This window comes from Rhipicephalus sanguineus, chromosome 10, assembly GCF_013339695.2.
Source record: "Rhipicephalus sanguineus isolate Rsan-2018 chromosome 10, BIME_Rsan_1.4, whole genome shotgun sequence".
Classification (NCBI taxonomy): domain Eukaryota; kingdom Metazoa; phylum Arthropoda; class Arachnida; order Ixodida; family Ixodidae; genus Rhipicephalus; species Rhipicephalus sanguineus.
In genome coordinates this window covers 67,128,103-67,148,119 of record NC_051185.1, presented here as the reverse complement: position 1 = coordinate 67,148,119, position 20,017 = coordinate 67,128,103, and the positions used below count along the sequence as shown (strand labels likewise).

The window sequence follows — 20,017 nt, the reverse complement described above, 5'->3', positions numbered from 1 at the left end:
TTTCCCGCGCGACAGATGTTGCGCGCCTCGCCGAGCGAGGGGTAGTGCGGCACGCCGCTCTCCACGACAACGCGTGTTTGTGTAGTGGCCCGCGGCGGCGCAAAGAATATCGTAACCGGCCACGCACTTCTCTGTAGTGCTCCAGAGTGAGCGCTCCGCGACTCCGGATACGCACTTCGCGCGTCGATAACGGCCCATGCGCGTCGTCGTGTGATCTCTGTAGACGACACGAACGCTCTCAGCGGCGGTTCTTCTCCTCGCCGTCTCCTGCGGAACTTGGGGGACGTCGACGTCGTCGCCGACTTCCGTGCGACCGGACTCCGTGCAAGCTGATCCTCCGGCTACACGCGACTCAGACGTCCGCAGTGGATACCTTCTTCGAGCGGCTTTGGTTTTCTCTATTTCACTTTAGTTTTCGGAGCTTCTTCCACTGTCCTTCCGACCCCCTGTCATTTCACTGGAGTTGACATCGGTGAAAACTCCAACTCGAGGGAGTTACGGAGGAGCGCCGCGGTTTGTCCTGGAAGGTGAGTCTACGATTTTCTCGCTCTCTGACAGTGGTACATACCAAGTAGTAGCGGATAACGGCGTTTGAGGAACTGTCCATCTTCACTCTGTATTTCTTTCCCATTCAACATTATTTGCAACAATGTTTTCCTAGCACGGTATTATTTTAAACATTTTTGGATGTCATGTGTCGTTTTTCTTTTTTTTCTTTCTGTCATTTACACCACGATGCCCCATCTTATCCAATGCTCACCGTGGTTACCATGGGGGTACATTGAAATAAATAGATAAGCGATGCTGGCATAGCTTTGGCACTATAAAGCGGCTTCTCGGAATATGATCTCTGAAACTTTTTTTTTGCGCGACGGCCGAAGAGGAGTTAAGTGACAGCGCTCGAGAGGTCGCATCGCGACCAAACGTTGACCTCAATGCTGTTTGCGCTGAAGTTCCGATGGACTTTGTGTCCATTACGACGGAGCTTAAATGACCAATCAGCGTACTTAACAAGGCTTGTCTGTTGCCTGGCAACTAAAACATGCTTTTCTAAAACACTAAACACTGACCAAAACATCATTATTTTCTGTGCAAGGAGCTACCACTAGTGATGCCCCTTGGCGCCAGTGAGCAAAGTTCAGCACTACTTTAAAATACAGATTTCAATGTATGGTACCGGGCATTTGAAATGAACTCGTCGAAAAATAGAGGTACGTACCTCATGCTTCAATCATTTCAAATCTATATAATGCGCAGCGACGGATCTCCCTCTTCCTTTTTCCGTTAAGTCATCCTTAAGCAGACGAGACCAACTCTTTCCTACAGGTTCCGAGGTTATGTCTGCAAAGTGTGCTTTTAACAAACAAACGAGTTTACAAATAAGTATACAGATAATATGCGGCTGGAACGAAACGACGTGCACGTATTTAGAATGCTGATCTTCCAATTGTTTGTTTTGCTTTCTAGATGATCGAATAGAGATCGTGAATTCGCGCTTGGCATTTCAATTAGAATAAAAAAGAACAATAGCCTTCACTTTGACTGTTCCAAAGCGGCATAAATTTATGTGGAAGTAAACTGCGACGTTAGCGTCTATTTCATGGCGTTTAATAAACGGGGGAAAGAAATGAATCACTTACCGTTCAGCGTAAAGTCTCTGACGCTTTCTATTTCATCACCTTTCTTTTGTTCTTCAAAATTTAGCTTCGCACAGCGCGCTAAATCTTTTTCTTCTTGTAACTGGACAAATTAAGCGGCCTAAGAAGTGAGCTTGGAGTTCTAACAGAACGAACTGTTGGGCTATAGTTGGCCATTCATGAACATTAAAGGAGTAAGCGCTAAAAAAACGACGAGCACAAAAAAGGGGAACAAGGCAACGGACTGGTGCTATACTAACAACTGTTTATTTGAGTCACACTCACTGAGTTTAAATACACATGTCATGGTGTGGCTGTTGGTGTTGTATACTCCATTTCCATGTCGTGTTAGAAATTGTACATCGGCCAGTTCGAAAGATGCATCAATGATGGACTTAGGGAGCACGCACTAAGTGCTAAGAAGAAAGAGAACAAGTATGCGCATTTGGTCGCGCACATCTCTGCATGTGAGTGCCGGGTGCGAGCCGATTTTCCGTGGCACTAAGGTACTAGACAAAAGTGAGAGCTGTTCATCTCGGCTTGCTGTAGAAGCGTTCGTTATCAGGAAGAACGATGGTGTGTTTATATAAGCGAGGTTTCAATATCATTGCACGCTTCTGAATATCAATTTCAGCAGGGCTCCTTTTGACCTGCGCAGCTGTCATTTGCACCTTTTTTATACTGCAAGTGCTATCACATATTCATATCTCTGTTATATTTGATTTTTTTTGCTTCCACTTCGATATTGCGCTGGCGCTACACTATCAAAATGTGTATCTAACCCGGTGAGAGTGACTCAAACAAAGAGTTTTTCGTAGCTCCAGCCCGTTGTCAGCTTCCTCCTTTTTTGTGCTAGTAGTTTTTTAGCGCTTACATTTTTTAGCGTTCGTGGAGTTTCAACTCTTTCAGACAGGAATCACGATCAACTGTCAATAAATGCGTGAAATTTAGATAATATGAGGCCGAGGCTCTGAACGCTGAAGTGATTGGTTGAGTTTGATTGCTGTAGATTTGTGTAAAACTGGGCAGACGTGTCGTATTTTATGATTTGATTGCGTAGAGCTCGTGTGTAGAGCGATCTTCGAGGAATTATTTTATGATTGCTCCGCCCTGTACCGGCCTTTAGGCTAACAGTATGAATAAACGAATAAATAAATAAATAAATAAATAAATAATTAAATAAATAAATAAATAAACAAACATAAAGTGAGTGGAAGTGCCAGAACAAATAGTTGTATATTATACGGCAATCAATCACAATTACATCGTAATTAAATATCGAAATTTCGTACAGTCAGTCACGCCGTATTTTTTCGCAAAACGCATTTAACGACCTACTCAGATTACATGAAAGAGTTATCTGCTGGCGGCAAGCAGTCCGAAAGTGCGAACAAAAATATTTCGAAGTTCCTGCCGAAACGCCCGACGTTCAACGCCTCGTTAAACACTGCCTTCACCAAGGTTATCGTGGCAGCGAAAGGTTCCACCCAGTAGTGATATAAAAAGGAATCGAGGTAAAAAGAGAGCTTAATTTAAGCTCAGTGTTTGTGGTCTCTTCTTTGCCATTAGCTCAGAGAAATGGTATAAGTAAGTCACGTCTCCAAGCGATTACGCCGTGTCGTAAAAGGATAAAAGAGATCAACTCGTTCGTCACTATGATTGCTTATTATGCTGTCCACACACAGTCCGACATCTTAGAACGATATAATTGCCTTTTCTTTTCTTGTCCGTTCTTATTTTTTTTTGTTCGGGAAGCTGGACGTCGCTACGATGCCTTTAGAAGTTTATGTTAAGTGCCCTTACGACGTGTTAGTTATATGCGTACAAATTGCACCGGTTGTGGCGATCACCGACTTAACTGTTCGCTTTCAATGCATTGTGATACAAAAAAATGATAAAATTGTGAGTATACTTAATGCGAAAACTTTTAAAAGCTAAGTACAATAAAAGTAAGCCGAGCTGTTTAAGAGCTGGTGCTAACAGATCTTGTTTTTTTTCTGGACGCCTGGTATTGTCATGTTGATGATTGGCTGCTTAAGCACCATGGAGGAACCGAAGGTCTCGCCGCAGGCCCGAAGCCAGTTGGTAGTGGTTCCACATGCGCGGTTACTGCTCGGCAAAAGGAGGTGCGTGGTTTGTCCGATGGTAGAGAGGCTAGGTGGTGGTGTGGGGTCCGGGCAAAATGTCTTATGTGTGTCCTCAGCGCTTAAACCTCAATATGAGTCTTTACGAGGTGGCCCTTGGCGATGGCTATGGTCGCCACTCTGAGGCGGGTCTAAACACCGACGGCTCCGTCCTACCTAGCAGCTCAACAGCGGCGGTCGTGATTCCAACGATCGCCACAGCTATCACATTCAGGACGGCTCACCCAACAACATTGACGGCAGTAGAGCTTACAGCGCTTCGCGCCGCGCTGCTTTTCATCAATGACCAAATGAGAAAAAGGTGGACAATTTTCTGCGACTCCAAGGCGGCACTGCAGTTTCACACTGTCGACTTTACGTCGCGATTCGAACGAACAGTTGGTATTTGAGACTGCCACCTAACCGAGATAGACACCACATTACATTTCAATGGCTACCAAGTCACTGTGGGGTTATCGGTAATGAACGGGCCGATCAAGCTGCCCGTTCAGCCCATACAGAGGACCGCGACCTGTCGATACCTCTTTCTAGGACAGACGCTGCTCGGAAGCTCCGCATGCTCGCTCGCCAATGCACCACGTCAAATTGGAATTTGCCACATTCCATGCATACACGACTACACTCCCTTCATCCACGTTAAGCCTTCGACTTCCGTCAAGACTTCGCCGAGGTGACGCTACCGTTCTGTGTAGATTATGGCTGGGCGTCGCGTTTACCCATGCGTATGCGTTCCGCATGGATGGCCGACACCGCCGCCTGTGAGCACTGCAGCGACGAAGCAATAATTCGACATGTTCTGTGCGACTGTTCGGGGTATAGCACACAGAGACGATCTCTTTGTCATGATTTCAACAAGTTAGACGACCAGCCTCTATCAGAAGGAAGACTACTAGATACGCCATCGTCCAGACTTAACGTCGCAGAAGAAGGCCTTACAAGTGCTACTAGGCTTCCTGCGATCTACTGGCCTGTCAGAACGCCTCCGAGTGCAACTCTGTCGTGTGTGTGTGTGTGGCTGTGATTGTTTTTTATTCACTTATTATTAATTTTCTCTCTCTTTTCAACCCCCTATTCCCCAACCTTAGTGCAGGGTAGCGTACCGGATACTACCTTCTGGTTAACCTCCCTGCCTTCCTCTTCTCTTTCTCTCTCTCTCTCTATAATGTTAAGTGGTCGCTTTTCAATAGAGTTCAAACACAGAACGCTCATAACACCCGAGGTAAAGTACATAACAACACCGACCATGACACTTCGTTTCTGTGTTTTACATGCGTTTTGTATTTGCCCTTCGTAAAGAGCAAATAGTCCGCTTAACGAGCCATATACACTTGTACATAAGTGAAAACAATAGGTGTAGGCTTCCTCTCAATGCGTCTAGAGGAACTGACGTCACTTTTTGAACGTATGGAAAAGTTTGGTAAGCCTTGATCCGCTTCGCAACCTTAGTAATTTTATCTACAGAACTTCGTGGTTTTTATGAAGCAAAATATGATAATCGACTTGTTCCTGTGTACTTTCTCCTATTAATCGACCGAGCCCTCTCATTCCGGTTCAATTCATCGTTTTCTTCGGTCTATAATTAGGGTCTCGTGCTGCATAGGAGGACAAACAGCGGTGGTACACATTGCAACCGGAATGCTGTACCAGCTGTTTGCGCAGTAGAAATAATCCCGACAGGTGTTGGGGGCGCGCTTATGAAATGCAGTTGTCGTGCTTTTCATGTTGCCTCTACATCTCTGCGCTAATAGGAAGGCAAGTTATTCGTTCGAATGACAAAATTCGCCAATTTTTAAGATATGATAGATTCGAGTGTCGTGGATACTCGTAGGAGCAACTGAATACTGCTGCATAGCAAAGGTCATTGCCCTGTAGGATATTGAGGCACGTATACAGTCGTGTCCAATATGAGATGGAACGCTGAAATCTGTATCTGTGAGATGTAACACTGAGTTATGCGTTATCTTTCATAAATAATGTGACTGCTTTCTGCTTTGTAACCCAAATGTGCATTAACTTATGGATGTTTCGCACTGGCTTACGCACCGAGGCAACTCGGCAGGACCGCGAAGCGCGCTACGATCTGTAAAAAAAAAAAAAGCTTCCTTTTTCCTGCATTCCTGTCGTATACACACTTTCTCAAATGAACGACTACTCACACCCGTATACAAACTGTCAGCGTTGTCTTCGTTCAGCGCACGCTGAGCCAAAAAGGTCAAGGGCTCCTAAGTCTTCTGAACCATAGAGTTTCCTACAATACTTACTAGAGGGAACTCTGGCGCTAGTGTCTATGGGAGCTGCAATGCATCGCGCTTCAGCCAGCATGGGAATCATGGGTAGTACACGGATTTGTCTAAACTTCGTTCTTTCGGCTCCGTTTGGCTCCGCGTCGCCTGCAACCGCTTTGTCGCAAAACGAAGTTCAGCAAAAATCAGCAGTTTCACTTCACCACTTTAACTTCTTTAGGCTCACCGATTCAAATCTGGTCACGAAGTTCACAGCGATTCATTCTTTTATTCGAAAGAAAACCAAAACACAGCAATAAACAAAGCCACAAGTGCGTTCGAAGCCCACAAGCACGAAGACTAGGCAAATCCGTGTACTACCCATCTGTGATGAAGCAACTTGAAAGAATGCGAGTGTAGCAGACGACAGCGCTGCATCTCCTAGAAGATGACGAAAATGAAGTGACATTGAAGCTCGCGCATCGGAAAAAAAAGAAGAGAAGTCGCTCGCGCAGAACGGAGCTGTTGGAACGGCGAGCCGACAAGACGAAGCGAGAGAGCCCAGGGCGAACCCGCAACTACGCGCGAGGTTCAGAAGGCCGGGTTCCTGTCTTCGAGCCGCTGACGTCCTCGGGGCACGGCGTGTCGGCGTGACCCGGCACGAGCTCTGGGTGAGGCCTCCTGCGGACATCTCAGGCATGGCGAGCGTCCTCGAGACCCCGGAGCTGCTGACCATGTCCAGCGAGCCGACGTCGATGACGGTGGGCGGCCACGCCTAGGCCTGGTGATGCCTTCTGCAGCGGGACGCTAACTCGTGTACCCAAGCGACGACTGCACCACGAGCACGCAACGAGTTCCACTTCAAGGCACCGGGCTGCGGCACAGACTTGTGAGACTGCCTACTCCTTTTTGTTATGTTTGCGAACCGCGTGCACGACGTCTAGTTACTGTGTTTGTAATGTGTGTCTCTCGATGAATATAACTTCTTTTGTGTTCGGCACTGTCTTCATCCTCCTCGCGTCACACGCCTTGCGACGTGACTAACCTCACCATCACATATCTGGCGTCCGCGAGACAGGACTGCTCTTATTCCATCTCAGAGCATCACATTGCATATGTGTGTGTGACGGTTGATGATGGAGGCAGATAAGCTGATTGCAATTGGAAAGGAGTTAGGGTTGAGCGGCTCAGCACTAAAAGAATGGATGGACCAAGAACGCGCACGCGAAAAAGAGGCACGTGACGCTCGTCTGGCTGAACGCAATGCCGCGAAAGAAGCCGAGGCGGAGGCAGTCGCTAGATTAAAGGCAGAGAAGGAAGTTCTAGAGCTGAAGTTAAAGTTGCATGAGTTAGGTGCGACAGCAGGTAGCACAACTACTGGGCAGCTTCCCGAGGGTGTGCCCGTAGGCACCACGCAGAGCTACCAAAGTCCACATAAGCTCATCCCCGCCTTTAACGCTGAACGCGATGAGCTGGACGCATATATACAACGGTTTGAGCGCGTCGCTACGAGCCAAGACTGGCCACAAGACAAATGGGCCCTATCACTGAGCCTTTGCTTGACTGGAGAGGCCTTAAGTGTTGTAGGTAGGATGGCACCTGAGCATGCCATGGACTACGCGACGTTGAGGAAAACGCTACTGCAACGCTTTAGGTTCACGGAAGAAGGCTATCGAACAAAATTTCGATCAGCGAAACCGGATAATTCTGAAACGGGCACGCAGTTTGCCGGGCGTTTATTAGGTTATTTTGACCATTGGCAAGAAATGGCCAAAACAGAACGGACCTACGACGCTCTACGAGACAAAATCGTCTCCGAACAGTTTCTCGCACAATGCCATGAGAAACTCACTGTGTTTCTTAAAGAAAGAAACTGTGAAGGTCTTGATAAACTTGCGGAGGCTGCAGACCACTACCTGGAGGCACAGGGGTTGATTAACCTTGGCAAAGGTCAAGGCGATAACCTGAGCAAGCCCCCAGGTCAAACGCGAACGTCTGAGCGGCAAGACGAAAAAGAGAGACCGCAGTGCTTTCTTTGTAACAAAAAGGGTCACAGAGCTACCGATTGCTGGACCAACACAAAGAGTCCAAGCACAAAGCCACCGTTCTGTGCAAAGTGTCACCGCACTGAGCATCAGACAGGTGACTGCCCCCAAAAGGCCAGCACTATCGAGCAGGCCTCGTGCTCGTTACAGGACGTAGATCTCACGCAAGCCGTTAAACCAGCGTCAGGAGCTTTGCGCTGCGTTTCCGGAAGCTTGGAACGCGGACGAGCGCAAACGCCTAGACTATACAAAAAATGTATGCCAACAGCTGAGGGTCTACTTGAAGGACATCCTGCTACAGTACTACGTGATACGGGGTGCGATGCCATTATTGTGAAGAGGTCCCTCGTATCAGACAGCAAACTGACAGGAAACACCTCATCAGTCTGTCTTCTGGACAGAACATTGCTCAAGCTGCCTGAAGCAGATGTGGAGATAATCTCACCGTTTTTCACAGGCAAGACTCGAGCTATCTGCATGGACAATCCCTTGTATGATGTTGTCCTAGGCAATGTGCAAGGCGTTCGTGATGTATCCGCTCCTGACAGTGACTGGAAGAGACATATTCGTGACTTCTATGAGTCATCCAGCGCGGAACATTACAGCAGTGCTACCAATAGATCCTTCTCCGCAGAGACCTCACCATCAGCTGCCTGTGAACCAGTTGTCAATAGAAAAGGTACAGCAGTAAACCAACAGGCAACACGAGAGCCGAATCTGCTACCCGTAGCAGATGTAAACTACTTGGACATTAGCCCACAAGACCTCAGGGACAGGCAGAAGGATGACAGCAGCCTGCGGAAATGCTTCGAAACAGTTCACCAAGAGGTGAAGACCAGGTTCGCCGACATCCTGTTCTTTATGAAGGAGGGAATTCTTTACCGCAAGTTCACGCTTCGTTCGAAGAGACAAGTGGAGCAGCTTGTGGTACCAAGGAGCCTCCGACGTTTTGTGATGCAAAAGGCTCACGAAGGGATTCTTTCGGGCCATAAAGGGCTTAAGATAACCAAACACCGTGTGCTCGAAGAATTCTACTGGCCAGGTGTCCAGTCGGACATTACACGATTTGTTAAATCGTGCCACACGTGTCAGAGAACGGTTCCCAAGGATCTAGTTGCTCGAGTACCACTGGAATATACTCCATTTAAGAGAGTCGCCAACGATAATCTAGGACCACTATCTCGGATGTCACAGAATCCAAACAAGCGATCATTCGTTCCGTTTCAACAGAAGGAATCAATTGTCGATGTGAGCAGATTGGATTCTCTCACTCCTGACCGACGCCTGCAAGTCAAAGGTCGTCGAGAAGAACCAACAGAGTCCGCCTACGGCAGGTGGAAACACGCGACTGTATACGGGCCACGTAACTTCTGCAGTCGAGAAAGGAAGCGCGATCGTTTCGTCGAAGACTGATGAAATACGTTTTATACGCTGTGTATGTTATAGGGCGTGAAACTGTAGGGTTAGGTTACAGGAGCTGGTTGCCGTACCCATGAGCGATGTGTCTACGAAGGCATAGCGTGTGGCAACAAGAGCAAAAAAAAAAAAAGTTGTTCTTTCTTTCGCTTTTTGTTACTGTGTCGTAGGACACTACACAGGTATCATGACACTTTAGTTTTGTGACTTGTTTCTATTTTTTTTTTCTTCTGGTGTGTACTTTTGTGACCAAATGTGCCGAGTGTGCGGGGCTCGGAACTGCTGTGCTGTGCAGTGGTGCTTACGTGCGTGTTTCCGTCTGCGAACCAACGTGTCTCCAGTTCCTTCAAGTTCTTCTACCGGAAGAACTTTCTTAAGTGGGGGGTGATGTGATGAAGCAACTTGAAAGAATGCGAGTGTAGCAGACGACAGCGCTGCATCTCCTAGAAGATGACGAAAATGAAGTGACATTGAAGCTCGCGCATCGGAAAAAAAAGAAGAGAAGTCGCTCGCGCAGAACGGAGCTGTTGGAACGGCGAGCCGACAAGACGAAGCGAGAGAGCCCAGGGCGAACCCGCAACTACGCGCGAGGTTCAGAAGGCCGGGTTCCTGTCTTCGAGCCGCTGACGTCCTCGGGGCACGGCGTGTCGGCGTGACCCGGCACGAGCTCTGGGTGAGGCCTCCTGCGGACATCTCAGGCATGGCGAGCGCCCTCGAGACCCCGGAGCTGCTGACCATGTCCAGCGAGCCGACGTCGATGACGGTGGGCGGCCACGCCTAGGCCTGGTGATGCCTTCTGCAGCGGGACGCTAACTCGTGTACCCAAGCGACGACTGCACCACGAGCACGCAACGAGTTCCACTTCAAGGCACCGGGCTGCGGCACAGACTTGTGAGACTGCCTACTCCTTTTTGTTATGTTTGCGAACCGCGTGCACGACGTCTAGTTACTGTGTTTGTAATGTGTGTCTCTCGATGAATATAACTTCTTTTGTGTTCGGCACTGTCTTCATCCTCCTCGCGTCACACGCCTTGCGACGTGACTAACCTCACCATCACACCATCATTCCCATGGTGGCTGAACGATCGCAGCGCCAGAGTTCCCTCTAGGTCATTTTAGGAAACTCTATGTTCTGAACTGCATTCAATGCGTAACCGCGGCTTGTCTGGATGTGAAGAATATATCGACGTCCGTACTATTTCGACATCTACGTATACATCACTTGATATTATGACAAGACGTCATCAGACTATGCCATGTGATGGCGTTGTTTTGATACGTGATGATGTCATTATGACGTCATCCCTTGGTCTCGTCAGTATTTTTGCAATCGGTTAGTAACGCTGCTCGTCGGACGGACACTAGATTTTTTTGTTTTTTACTTCATGAATCATTCACATTAATGAAAGCGTCGGGATAACAGCTGCTTTACAATACGTGAACGACGAGCACTGAGCAGTAAATGTCGTCGGATGTAGGTGTCCCACGATTGACCTTCTACTATAACGTCACTGCCTCCACTTTCCGGCCCCCGTAGATTATTGAACACAAAACACATCACAAATTAGTTCTTCGGAATTCCGCAAGGTGGCGAATGTGTCACGAAAGTCAGTGTTGTGGTGCTGCTAGAGGACGGACGTGTTTTTTCGTGGGCTCCGGAATGACAGCGTCAGATAAGTGCTTTTTTTTTTTTTGCATGATTCGAGCTTGTTTCTTTAGTTAAGCCACTAGATTGCAGCTTAATAGAGCTTACAACTTTGTGCTGTTGGTAGAAAGTGGTGTGACAGTCGCTTCGGGTGTTTTTTTTTTTTAATATTTGTTTTTTTTGGCCACCACGTGGCTGAAAGGTGCACAGGTGCTTTGAAGTGTAACATACTTGCGGAGTTTTGTGATATCATTTGGCTTTAAGTGTATCTAATCTGCCGCGTGAATGCTCTATAGCCATGGTCAAAAAGACCGTAAAGTGTTCAGGATGCGGAATGGGGCGGAAAATAGAGGTTTGTGAGGATGAGACGACAGAGAGAGCTGACGCCAAGTGTAAGCAATGCGAGTTAGAGGCGAAGATGGAAATAATGATGGCCGCCCAGAATGAGCTCAAGGCGAGAATCTCCGAGCTGGAGAAAGCGGTAGCGACAGAGCGGGAAAAAACGATGGCTATGGCGGAAAGGCTTAAGTCAGCCGAGGAGGGATTGGCAAAGGTAGCCATGCCAGCAAAGGTAGCCATGCCAGCAAATGTAGCCACGGGGAACAGGGAAGCAGGCGACAGCGGGAAAAATGGGGCATCGACCCCCACAGTGGTAGGCGCGAAGGGGGAAACAGGTTTGGAAAAGACAGGTGCAAGGGACACAGGACCCACCTTCCGCGAAGTAGTCTTGGGAACGGGAGGGAACAAAACAACAGCAGTAGCACGCGCTAGTAACAGGTGCAGTGGCCAGGTGCGGGAGAGTCCACCAGAAAAGTCGGATCACGTGATAATCGCCGGGGACTCGAATTTAGCTACATGCGCAGAAGCAGTCAAGGAAAGGGTGAGAGGCGACAAACGAGTTTTAATAGGAAAGTTCCCGGGCCATAGGCTGGGATCAGTGATGAGACAAGCTAACGCAAAACTCGCAGCTAAGTCTAATGGACGTAACCTCGTGATAATCGCGGGAGGTCTAAACGACGTCTTGAGTAACGAATCAGCCGAACTAGGGACCACATTGGCGAAAGGGGTCGATGACATGCGCGCCATTTCCCCTCAGGTGCAGATAGTGGTATGCACAATACCGGAAGTACCGGTGCGTGACGGCAACCTGCAAAGAGCGGTTGTCGACGCAAACAGAGAGATATGGCAGATGAGTAGAGAGAAAGGCATTGAGGTAGTGGAAATAAACAGAGAGGTGCACAGGTGGGGTGGTTTTCGAAGAGACGGAATACACTTCGATAGGAGGCTTGGCCATGAGGTGGGTTGGCGTCTTGCAGGACGCGCAGTAGCTTTTTTGGGGGGCACGCGGGCCCTTCGGTGCCCATGGTAGCTTGTAATGAGGAAAACAACCAGGGGGACTCTTTGACAGGTAGTATAGCGAAAAAACAGAGAAAAGGTAAAAGAAGGGAGAAGGCGCGTGTTGCAATTAGTTACATTAACATGCAGGGTGGCAGAAAAAAGGCAAAATGGTTAGAGATTGAGGGACAGGTAAACAAGGAACAGATAGGTGTTTATGCGGTTACAGAAACACACCTTAGAGACTTGGAAGAGCCACCACATATTGAAAATTATGTTTGGGAAGGATGTAACAGGATCACATCAGAAAGGAGAGGTGGGGGGGTTGGAATGCTAATTCATAGCAGAACAAAATGGGAGAGAGTGAAACAAACGTGTTCAGAGCACATGTGGGTTTCGGGCACAGTAGGTGGAAAGAAAACGTGGCTAGGTGTAGCTTACTTGTGGACAGGCAATAACTGCAGAGAAAAGAATCTGGATATAGTGAAATGCATAAGCACCGATATTAAAGAATTTGGTCATGATGCCGAGATAATCCTTCTAGGGGACATGAACGCTCACATTCATGACCTTGACGGATATTCAGACACCAATGGCAAGTTATTGCTAGATCTCTGCGAGCAACATAGTCTTGAGATAGTTAACGTGGGGCCTAAGTGTGAGGGGCAGATCACGTGGGAAGTCAGAAACAGGCAATCGAGCATTGATTACTGTCTCATGACAGAAGGAATATATGACAAACTTAGAGAGATGAGAATAGACGAAGAAGGCATTAACAGCTTGGGTAGTGATCATAAACGCATAATATTACAAATGGGATATAAAACTGAAAATAAGAACATAGAATCAAAGTTTGGCAGCTCGTATCTAAATGACAAACAAATAACAAATATAGCCGCAAGAGTCGAGGAAAAAGTAGACGAACTACCAGGCAAAGACTGGAAGTATAGTGAGCTGCTACATGTAATCACGAAAGAAATGGAAATAGAGAAGAAAACCATTTGTTGGAAAGGAAAGAAAAAGCCAAAAAGTTGGTGGAACAAAGAAATCCGGGAAGCGATCGAGATGCGACGTCAGGCATCACGGGAGCACAGACAGGCAAAAAAGGAGAAGCGGCCACAGGACGAAGTCAACCAAATATGGGAAATATATTTAGAGCAAAAATCCATTGTGCAGAAATTAGTCGAGGCAAAAATTAAAGGTGAAAGTGAACGCTGGATGACAGAGATTCGCGAAAAGAAGAAGGCCGCGCCTAGGATTTTTTGGAGCCACCTAAAAGCGCTGGGTAGGAAGTCTGTCACAATGCAACAACATATGGTAGATGAAGGAGGAAATAAATTGGAAGGATATGAAGCGCTAGGTTACATCCGAAAGATAACAGCCGATTCGTTTAAAAAGGTCCCCCAGGGGATTCCCCCGGTGAGTAAAAGTACGCAAAGGGGTGCAACCGACGAAGATGTACTACTAGAGAATTTCAATTGGAAGAAGGCCGAAGGAAAAATTCCTAAGCGCACTACTCCGGGCTTAGATGGGGTTCCCGTCAGCCTCATTAACGAACTCGGACATAACACTAAAGAAGCACTGCTGAAAGCCGTAGAAAAGTGCTTACAGGAGAGGGAAATACCAAACAGTTGGAGAAAAAGTAGAATGAACTTAATCTATAAGGCAAGGGAGAAAAGGATAACATTCGCTCGTATAGACCGCTAACAATTACATCGGTGCTATACAGGTTGGCGATGCAGGCAGTAAAATTAAAAATAGAAGCGTGGGTAGAACAAAATGATATTTTGGGAGAACTTCAGAATGGATTTCGAATCGACAGGCGGTTAGACGATAATCTGTTTGTTCTTACCCAGTGTATAGAAATATCTAAAATAGAAAACAGGCCCTTATACGTAGCTTATCTAGATATCACCGGGGCGTATGACAACGTTAATCAGGAAATTTTGTGGGATATATTGAAGGAAGTGGGCATAGGTGACGACTGTGTACAGCTTTTGAGGGAAATATACCGAGGAAATACAGTTTGTATAGAATGGGAAGGAATAAGTAGCAAGGACAGCGTTGAAATTAGCAAGGGGCTGAGACAGGGATGCCCTTTGTCCCCGCTGTTATTCATGCTGTACATGGCGAGAATGGAAAAAGCGCTAGAAGGTAGCAACATTGGATTTAATTTGTCACACAAACAGGTCGGAGTGATGGTTGAGCAGAAGCTTCCAGGTCTATTTTATGCTGATGATATTGTCTTATTTGCGGACAGTCAAGATGATATACAGCGACTGGCAGATATATGCGGAAGGGAGTGTGAGGCTCTAGGACTAGGATTTAGTGCAACAAAATGTGGATTGATGGTATTCAATGATCACGGAGACCATACAGTATTAATACAGGGCCAAAAAATACCGAGGGTAAGCGAGTACAAGTACCTCGGAGTATGGGTAAATGAGGGGGATAGATATATGGAGGTACAAGAGAAAGCATCGGTAGCAAAGGGAAAGAGGAATGCTGCAATTATGAAGCACAGAGCTTTATGGGGATACAATAGGTACGAGGTGCTTCGAGGGCTGTGGAAGGGTGTGATGGTTCCGGGGCTTACATTTGGGAACTCAGTGGTGTGCATGAAGTCAGAGGTGCAATCAGGAATGGATGTAAATCAAAGGACGGTGGGCCGCCTCGCGTTGGGCGCTCACGGGAAGACGACAAATGAGGCGGTAAAGGGTGATATGGGATGGACAGGCTTTGAAGTAAGGGAAGCTCAGAGCAAAATGAGATTCGAAGAGAGGCTGAGGAAAATGAAGGAGAGTAGATGGGCAGAGAAGGTTTTCAGGTATTTGTATAGAAAAAGCGTTGACACGCAGTGGAGGAAAAGAACTAGGAGGCTCACCAGTAAATATACGGCTGGCAGTGCGGGCGATATGGCAACAAGGAGCATTAAGCGGAAGGTCAGAGAGGCGGAGAGGACTTATTGGATGACAGCGATGGAAAAGAAGCCGGCTCTGAGTAACTACCGAAAAGGAAAAAACGAAATAAGGAGGGAAAGGTTTTATGATAATTCAAGGGGAAGCGCTTTACTGTTTGAAGCAAGGTCGGGCTGCCTTAGAACGCGTAGTTATAAAGCGAGATTTAGTAACGAAGAAGAACAATGTACATGCTGCGGGGGAACTAAGGAAACGATGGAACATGTACTGATTGAATGTGGCGATATTCACCCAGGTATACGTGTGGGCACGAGTCTACATGAAGCCTTGGGTTTTAGGGACAACAATGGAAAGCTGAACACGTCCGCGATAGAAATAAGTAAGAGACGGTTAGAGTATTGGTGGCAGAAAAGTAGAGATAAAGAACAAAAATAAATAATGGGGGAAAAATAAGGTCATTCTGCCTTAAGAGGCAGAGAGATGGACCGTGAATTTATATTTTTTGGTATAACATAGATTTAATCAATGTAGATAAGGTATTTGGCCAACATGAAACAAGGAAGCTTTTTTTTTTTTTTTTCTTCGAGCCTGGTGGCAGACATGTCACCGCCCCGTTTTAAAGGGGACGCTCATAGCATCCATCCATCCATCCGAAAATTGAAAACCACCCATTTTGTTGTACGAGCCTACAATGAAATCCATGCGGATTTCTCAGTAAGAAAGCTACTTAGCCTACTAAAAATTCGTCCTTAGAGCGACCGCAGCGAAGGCGGTCGCTCTAAGCGTAGGTACCGGAAAGGCGTTCGTCCAGGGCTCGATCCCCTGACCAGAACAAATTTTTCAACTAAGAATTCTTTTTTTTTAATATTCATTTTCTGAGAACCCCGTGTGATGAATTACTTTGTGGCCTTCTGCTATGAACGGGTGGTTGTCAATTTTCCTTTTCAAAACACGCATTGTTTTGGCTCTCATTTGCGCTCTATAGCTTCAGCTCATCGTGCAGACGCTCTCCCCGGGTTGTTTCCGTATGCGCGACGCTTCACAGCTTTCTCCTTCGGCCACGCGCATTAACGTTGCTCTTTTTTTCGCTGCACCAACCTGACCGGTTGGGCGAGGCACATTTTGCCCAACGCTGTCCCGCGTGCAGTGTGTACATATATTCCCTGCAGCTCTCCTCGTAAGACCGGGCACGAACAAGAAATGCGGGAGAAAAATAATCAACGCGAGACCGAGAGAAAAAATACGACTCGGCGACAACCGCTGTGCGAGACGTGCGACGCGCTTGGGCAACCGTTGATATATATGAGAACGCTTTGACCTCTTGCGCTTGGGAGAGGATTATCGTGGTGCGGACGTTGGGCACAGGGTGGCCGTGCCGTGCACGGGCTCGGAGTGCATATGTTACGTGGTTAGCCTATGCGGCGTTGTTTATGCCGTTAACACCGTATGCACGCGCATATTTCGGCACCCCGAAATAGGCTACAGATGCACGGATTTCTGAAGTGAGGTTCGTTCACTCTATTGCTCGAGATAGAAAAAGAAGAATTAATTTGGCGTGACTCTTAGAAAAGAATCTCTTGGCGCTTCTCTAAGCAGCACGGAGCGGCTCTTGTGCAAATATACGCTCTTGTGAAAAGTAGCCCTTTCATGCGAAAAACGAATGCTGCACGAAAGTTGAGCAATTTAATGTAATGTTCCGAACAGCAAGTATGCATGAAAGCCGTGGCGTTTCATGTACTACCGCACAGAGAAATGTAATGTATTGCATTGGTATAGTGCGTCACAATGTATTACACCCTCAGAAAGAAAGGTGCCCTTTGACTCTTCTTTGCTACACATGTGACTCGCCCACGTGTAACTCTAGAGAGAGGCACGCTGACTCTCTTGAGGAGAGTCGTGGGATGTATGATTCTCTTTAAAAAGGCACGCTAACTCTCTTTCGGAGAGTCGTGCGTTCCACGACTCTCCTAAAGAGAGTGAACGTGACTCTCTAAAGAGAGTTATACATAGGAGAGTCACATGTGTAGCAAAGAAGAGTGAAACGACACCTTTTTTTTTTCTGACAGTGTATACTGTACTACATCAGACAAGTTAATTGCTGTACATAGAATCGTATTCCATGTATGCAGTCGAGACAAGACATAAGTTCCGGGGAAGGGGGAGGCTTGCAATGATAAAAAAAAAAAGGAATTGCTGAATGTTGCCGGAGCCGACGATTCGACACGAGGACTCGTCTTCGTCAGTGCAGCAACTGCGTCAGCAACTGTGCCTTCATCAAGGGCAGCAACAGCCCTGACGAATATACACATTTCTTCTATATGATACAGATCTTCGCTGGGGCTGTCGCCACAACTGACGAAGGCACAGTTGCTGGCGCAGTTGCTACTGTGAGGAAGATGAGTCCTCTTGTCCAAACGTTGGCTCCAGTGCCATTCTCCGTCCAGCGATTTTTTTTTCGTCATGTACGCAGTCGAATATGTTTTCCGTATAACACCGAAGGAACGTGTCATTGCACATATAAACAGCTTGTGCACAATGTTATTAAATGCTGCGCATTGTGTTATGTCCTTATAACTTATTATTCACACCCGTGCAGCGTACCAGCGTAGTTAGACAGCGCGATGGTCAGTAAAAAAAGTGAAAATGAAGTGCTAGTAAATGCTATTTACTGCGCTTTTTTCCATGATTCATATTATTTTCAGTGGTTTCTGACAGAGGACATACACTTCATTTATACACGATTAACATGTGCGTATGCTGCTTTTAAGGGCGTCAAGAAACACTCGAAATGGAGTTAAATATGGAGGGCTAAGATTTACTCCCGCGAAAGATGGTCTTACGAGCATCGTAATGCAGTATGTGATGCTGTGCTTGAAGGAGTATTCACGCACTTAACGATGCCGTGTATAACGTTTGCCGTGCACGTTTCTCGCACGTGATTGGATGGCTGTTATATGGCGCGAGTGGATAACCTGATTTATAACACTCTATAAAGTTAACGCTGTGGCATCGCGGGAATTGCGGTACCTGTGCTTGAAATAATCCTGCGTTGGTCGGCAGGTCAAGGCCACGGTTGCGAACGATTGGAGGCAGGCTTGAGTACAGCTATAGGTTACTCGTTCGACTTCGAAACACGCGATTTCTTATCTCACGCGGAGACAGCGTCAGTGTAGAGACCCGCGCTTAAAAGCCCATCCATTGTGACAAAAACCCGGGCCAGTGCTGCTCGCAAACAGGTAACACGCTGCTGCGCTTAGCGCTTAAAACCTCTATGTGCTATCGATTGCGTTATCGCTGCACGACTTGAAAGAGCTCGCCCACTCCAGCCTCCACCGGGAGAGCAGGCTAGGTCTTTTTGCATCGCAGGCTCGGGGCTTTGGGCGGAACAACGGTTTCGCTTGTCTCACCACTTTGTCAGCGGCCAGATCAATGTCCCGTAAGGTACCCCCCCCCCCCCCTCTCTCTCTCTCTCTCTCGCTCTCGCCATGAAAACAAAAATATAAAAAATAAAAAAATGCGGCAAGTTTCACGCCGTGAAAAGCGTCGGACAGGGCCCTTTCTTCAGGCATTACAATTTGCTCCCAATTTTCGGCAAAGCTTTCACAAAAGGAAAACAAAAAATTTGGCAGATCCCACTGTACCGTGGGAATCGGTGTTATGCGAAGCATGCGCGGAATGGTGACAGTGGCTTAATTTTTCACATTAAGCGAAACGTTACGGAATGGCGCTAGAGAAATGTGCAGGTGGTATACACATAATCATACGTTGAAGAGTCGCATATTAATTATATAACCAGTTGTTTACAGTTGCGAAACGATGCCAACAGCAACATGGGTGTTACGAACACCGGACTCGGTAAGCTGCTAGGTAGTGCTTATATACTTCAACACTGGATAGCGCGAATCCGAACAGCACAAAGATGAAACACGTATGCACAGGACAGGCGTTACTCGTAACGAACCTTCATTCACGAAAGTTTCCCTGGATATACACACAGCCGAGTGGCACGCGCAGGCGCACAGCGCGTACGTTACAGTCACAGTTGCAGTTGTTACAGGCGTTACAGTTGTTAACTTGTCCGAACGCACGCACGTTTAACGAACCCGCGTGTATGTGTAGAAGGGGTTCTGGACAGTTCTTGAACAAGGTCATCATCACCGTGATCAGTGAGCACCAGCAGCTGGACCGGACTTCTTAATCGGATCCGTTTGTGACCGCGGCTACGTGGGTCTAAGCGTAGAGAAGTGCGAGGTATAGCACAGCTGGTGGAAATCCTGGATGCCTCTTACGATGAAATGATCTATGATGCCTCCTGTCCTGGACGTGGCAGCGAGGTTTGTTGATGCTCTGTCCACATTCAAGCGGTCTTTCACGCAGTATAAAGACCAGGCGTTCTTGGGTCTTGATAAATCAGCGTTGAAGTCACCGGTAATGATGAGAGGCCTGGTTCTCTCGGCAGATTCATTGTAGGAAGCATTGACCCCTGTTTTTGCGTAATCAACGTGGTCCGCGTTGCAGACCACGTGAACGAGTGCATGATAGTTGAGCGTCTTCCAGAGTTGTTATGTCTTCAGGTTCCGCACTTTCCTTGCGTCCGCCGCGGTGGTGTAGCGGTTACGGTGCTCGGCTGCTGACCCGAAGGTCGTGGGTTCGAT

General features: G+C 47.3%; 1 protein-coding gene across 6 annotated transcripts in view; it reads left to right on the top strand.

Annotated features, from left to right (window-relative positions):
* The first annotated feature begins 211 nt into the window (after nt 1-211).
* The window catches only part of LOC119372051 (axotactin), a 241,583-nt gene continuing 221,777 nt past the window's right edge, over nt 212-20,017 (top strand). For 2 of the 6 annotated variants that reach the window (XM_049419694.1, XM_049419695.1), the window contains exon 1: nt 212-527. The gene's annotated coding sequence lies outside the window, so the exon portion shown is untranslated. The remainder of the gene's footprint in view (nt 528-20,017) is intronic. The other 4 variants (XM_037642504.2, XM_049419693.1, XM_049419696.1 and 1 more) reach the window with 3 other exon arrangements.